Here is a 5,892-nt window from a genome sequence, read left to right as displayed (position 1 = left end):
TACCCACTGTGCCATCTCCCAAGATTGACCTCGTGGGGCTAATTCAGGATTTGTAACACCACACCCTTCAGTTCATAGTTAGGAGCTTCTCCCATACAATGTTCCTAAAGGCAGCTTTAGGGGAAGGGGATATTGGCAGAAACAACTGTGGCTCAGATCTTCCAGCAGGAGACAAAGAATGGAACTGCCAAAACCTCAGAAATACCCTAAAAGGTACCAGAGCCTGCTGACTCCCGGAAAGTGAAGGAAGGAGAATCCCGAGGGACTCCAGTCTAGATTATGGGGAAGCCACTCAAATCTAAAGTTGATTCCATGACATCAACAGATATCAAGCAAACTTGATACCTTGTTTTGTTTTGTTTTGTTTTGCTTTGTTTTGTTTTGGTCGTTTAACCTTTCACAGCGGATCCCCTACCCAGCACTGTGGAAAACCCTGCTGCGTAAATCAACCTTTTTCCAGAGAATTAAAGTGTCTGTCGGCCCAGCCTGGGGAGTTCATGCATGTTGAGGAAATGTGTTAATGAGTCAGAGCGTGTGAGCCTAATCTCATTATTAAAAAGTGTTCCTATCCTAGGAGGAACTAGAGATGTGGACAGTGTCTCTTTCTGCCTCCTCTAATTTTAGGATATGAGACTCAAAGGTGCAAAGCACATTTCTCTATGAAGCCACAGAAATCCCTTCTGAAATCACAGCTGAGCAATGAGCTTTTGTTTCTACTCTGTTATCATACCAGTTCTCTAACGACTGGTAAGAAAATATTCAGGAATTTTCACACGTTGCATAACTGTTGGGAGCAACAACTCACATGGAGCAAATAAGCATGCTGCTTATTTGGGTCTTCTGGTGAGAACTTTCTACTTCTCACACTAGTTATTTCTTAGTTATTTCTCCTTTTTTCTTTTCTTTTCTTTTTTTTTTTTTTTTTTTTTTTTTTTTTTTTTTTTTTTGGTTTTTCGAGACAGTTTTTCTCTGTATTGTTTTGGAGCCTGTCCTGGAACTTGCTCTGTAGACCAGGGTGGCCTTGAACTCACAGAGATCCACCTGCCTCTACCATCCAAGTGCTGGGATTAAAGGCATGCGCCACCAATGCCCAGTGTACTGTTACTATTAAGTGTTGTGTATGAATGGGGGTGGGGAGCTGCCATGATGTGTGTGGATTCTGGGGGTCAAACTCAGGTTGCTAGGAGCTGACACAAAAACACAGCTCTCACTTCAAAAGGAGTAAGAGCAAGTTTATTCTTGAGCCAAGACTGAGAAACCATGGCCTAGAAATGCAAGTTTAGGGTACCCCAAATTCCATGTTCCAACCTGGAAGAAGACTCATGATGTTTTCATAGTAACAGAACAAAGGAAAGTCAGGAATCATTGAAATATCATCTATTTCTTAAGTTAAAGATCCACGATGCTCCACAATATACCTGCCCATTTGCTAAACACTAAAGTCTTTTGCTTTCAAAAATTTTAATTTTATGTTTCACATCAGAATGGACAATTGCCAGAAAGAGATATGACAAGACTAACTGCTGTTTGTTCACTATTTACCAAGAACTTTGCATGCAATATCAGTTCTGATCCTCAAAATGTCCCTAGGAATAAAGCTCACATGGAATATTCTACCCGGTTTGCAGAACACAGTATGCTATTAAGGCCTGACCATACGAATTCCTTCCTGAAATCTGACCTGCAATAGACCTGGGCACGAGTCTGGGCCTGCACACAGTAATGTAGAAGGGACAGGTCTTGGGTTCTGCCCACAGGGGAAGAGGGAGCATGTATGGAAAAAATTTTGCTCTGCCTGTTTTCTTCAACAACACATATGGCCCACATGAGTACAACAGAGTAGCCTAAGTCTGCACTTGCATTGTGCAATGTATATTTACAAAACAACCTTTAGCCTTCTATGTAGCTCTTGGAAGCATGCGTGGGAAAAAGTCATAGTAGTTATCAAAAGTACTCCTCCCTTAAGAATGTAGAATGAATTCCTTTTGCTGTCAATATGGTGACTTCTGGCAAACAGCATATATGAGAAATGATTAGGTCAGAAGGGACATCATAGCTTGTTTTCTGGTCCCCATTTGTTCAATGTCTTCAGAAAGCCAGCAGCCAGACAAGAGAGGATGCAGCAACCAGGACAGAGAACTAAACCCTCTCTAGCAATGGCAAGGGACCACACAATAGTCTCCATATGAGACACAAAGAGGGCAATATAGCCCTAATCACATGTTCAGGTGACTGAAGCTAGCTTAGATCCTGAGAGACTGAGCCAGGGCAGAACTAGGCTGCCCCCAACCCCTGACACAGAGAAACCAACAAGAAATGCATAATTTTCTATGCAACTATAGATATTGAATACAACAAGAACAGGTAAATAGTGCTCTTCATTCTGATCTGTAAGTATTGTTGAGAGTGACATTTTGGAACATTTATTGTGGGTTCAGGAGTTTTGTTGTTGTTTCTTTAAAAAAACCAAGCAGTTAGGAGCAAGTCACCAGGCCATGTGTGAGAGACTATGAGTTGGACAGACTCCCTGGTAGGTAGACAGATATGGAGAGGGGTCATGGCTAATAAAGGTAGCAAATTTCTAAGGTGGCCACCTTCTTCCTCACCCTCTGGGACTGAGGTAAAACCTGGCAGCTTGAAACAAAGGCCTTGTTGGCTTTTGTCTCCCCCAGCAGGTTCCCTGCTGATGGACTGGCTCAACCAGCTCATTCCCTGCTCTGGACATGTTATACACCAGTTCTGAGTCAATCAGCAATCCTATCTCTCTTCAAGCTGACCATTCCTAAAGCAGGAAGGAAGACCCTTCTGAGACTTTAAACCCCCCAGCCTCCAGAAGAGCCTGGATGTCACCTTTCTGAGTCCTCGCTCTGCTTCACAGAGGGTCTTTTTCTCTGTGTGTTGGCTGCCTGTGTGTTTCCTCGTCTCCAGTAAACACCTTCCTTTAACTGCTGGTTCTGTCTGTGGTGCTTGAGATTTCTTGGCAGCTATCTGCTGTGCTCCAGGGTTTCCTGCCTTTTAATTCTTTAACAACAGAGAAAAATGAACCAATCAAAATCCCTAGGCTGTATGTGTCTTTTGGGGGGTTCATCTCAGGTTTCTTACAGGCTTTTGCTTTGTGCCTTGTGGCCTTGAGTGGGGAGCTGTGGACCAAGTAGCTCATTCTTTTGTTGCTGAATTGGACTGCCTTCAGGGCACTGCAGCTGTTCTGAACACTTGAGGACCACACTAAGGAAATGTCTTTCCAGTTGGAAGAGCCTCTGCAACTATAGCTGTTGATGAGGCCAGGCCTTGCTTCAGGCAACTTGTCGCAGTTCTGGAAGACTCCACTGTGGGTGACATAAGCCTCAAGTAAACTGTAAATGTTTCCCCTCACCTTGCAGTCTGTCCCACTCAGTAGGGAAAATGGCATCTCCTCATCTCCTCACTGATTAGGCAAAAAGCCCATGAATGCATTGTACAAGGTACCACTTCTGATTGGCTCATAAGTGAGGCCTATGGTAATAGAACCACAAGCCATGCACATACACAGCTATGACTGGTGGAACTGTGATCCAAGCACATGTCACACCCTTTTCCTAGCTATATAAACAGGATGTCCATCAGGGAGTGCACGTACGATTACAACATTGAGCCCCAAATTGAGCTTTTCTTGAAAGTCCTTTTATTGATTTTTTGTGAGGTAAGCTGCTAACACTGAGCAGAGAAAACCACCCTAGGCTTCAAACCTGGGTACCAGGCAGCAACAGCTAGAAGCTGGTTGGAGAGTGACTCCAGAGGCTGTCTCTCAGCAACTCACCACTGTCTCCCAGCAACTCTGTAAGCCTTCAGCTTCCTCAGCACTTCCATGGTAGCCTAAGAGTTCCAAAGTGGCTGGGAAACAGTGATGAGTATGGAAACCACAAAGGGTTACAGGGATTCTAAGAAGACAAGCTGTGAGCCCTGCTTGCTAGAGGAGTTTCTAGAGATACCAAGAGTTAAGAGCTGCTGGTCCTGACTCTCCGTGCTCAGGCCCACATAACCAGCAGCTGGGTGCAGGGCTGCTGGCTTTGAAGGCTCAGATACTGCTTTGTTCTGAGTGCCTATCTTGGAATTATAAGTCTCTAGGCTTCAGGGCCTAGAGTTATATGACTCTAAGGTTTGAAATCCTGGACACCAGCATTCAGGAGCTCAGGGCTGCGAATAATAAGGAAGTTTCTCCTTGCCCCATTGTGATTTCTGTCTGAATAGAGGGAAAGGACCCCAAGCCAATCATCTGTAACAAAAGAATTCCACATGATATGGAATGGGTGGTGTTATGTATTATATCTACATGGTGTACATAGTATTCTTAGGTGACAATGATGGGTCAACATAAGCTCAGCAATGGCACCAGGCATACGACGGTAGTGTAGGATGCAGATAAAGGGGAAACTGTGTGTCAGGAGATGTAGAGGGCATATGGTGCTTCCTAATCAATTTTCTGTGAACCTGAACTGCACTTTTTAAAGTGTATAAAAACCTAAAAGTGCACTTAGTGATGAACCTTTTTTAAGTAGGTTACTCTAGACACACATGTTGTATTAAGCAGAGGTGGCACAAGTCGGGGAATCTGTAGGTTTTAGGAAGGCTCTAAATCTATCATCAAAGCATGGCCCTCATGCAGTGAGAACCACGGCAGAGCCTTGCCCTGAGCCCTCTACTTCTTGACTCCTTGTTTCTTAGCCTTGAGCTAGATGCTGCAGATGGTGGGAACACAGCCTCTGTAGATGCCTTCTGGGACCTCCATAAGGAACAACGGGATCACAGGAGAAAAAGCAGGAACAACCTGTGCCACCCAGGATGGAAGTGCCAGAATGTGAAGAGGGTATGTATGGAAGGGAATATTGGCTGGTACATAGGGGAATAAGAAGACAAGCAGCTGACACAGTGGAGAAAGGATGCAAGATGCAATATGGTGAAGGATGCAAAAGTTGGCAGTAGAGACTCAAGTGAGCAACCACTGGAGAAGCTGCATTCCAAGTGATGTTCTTTTTGTTTGTTGTGTTGTTGTTGTTGTTGTTGTTTTTCAAGACAGGGGTTCTTTCTGTAGCCCTGGCTGTCCTGGAACTCATGCTGTAGACTAGGCTGGCCTTGAACTCACAGAGATCCACCTGCCTCTGGGAGTAAAGGCATGCACCACCACCACCTGGCTGTAAGTAATGTTCTAAACACAAATTTTTAGGGAAGCAATTGTACTATAGATGGACTCCATTTTACTTTCTAGAGACACAGAAAATGGGGAGAAACTTATAGATGATGAAAAATGGGACATCACTATGCTTCCTATGTCCCCAAGTGCTCACACACCAGGCATTAAGTACCTGGTGTAGCAAGAGGAAAATGTTTCCACCTAACTGTATTCTCTTGTTTCCATATCCTCTCGAACAAGTTGGATAACCCCAGGTAAGGATTGAGAGGACAGAGAGGTATAAGGGGGAGGACACTAAGGCCATGAGTTCAGAGCCCTGGCCACTCAGACAAAGGTCAGATTAATAGTCAGACCCAACAATGGAAATGAAGAGTCAGGGTGAGTGAGTGGCAGTGAAGAGGGAGGCAAGTTGGAGAACCAAAGGAGACCTTACAAGATGAGAAACCCGAGAATTAAAGAGCTGTTCTTCAGTGTGGAGAGGACTGTTCAGGTGTCTCGCTTCATATAGTTCCCAAACGTGTTAACTCAGGGAACCAGTGGTCTCTATGCTGTAGGACTTCTGTGAGGATTAGGTAAATTTGTACAAGCATAAGTGCTTACAGAGCAGCTTGTCACACCATGGCTGCTCAGAAAGATTAGCTATTGTTACTGTTGTTACTAGACCTGAAGAGAAGCAGCACCGTTCCTACGAAGAAGGTAGCCAGAAGCACCTACAGCCAGAGCTG

Source organism: Cricetulus griseus (assembly GCF_003668045.3).
Source record: "Cricetulus griseus strain 17A/GY chromosome 1 unlocalized genomic scaffold, alternate assembly CriGri-PICRH-1.0 chr1_0, whole genome shotgun sequence".
Lineage (NCBI taxonomy): Eukaryota > Metazoa > Chordata > Mammalia > Rodentia > Cricetidae > Cricetulus > Cricetulus griseus.
This window is presented reverse-complemented; position numbering follows the sequence as displayed.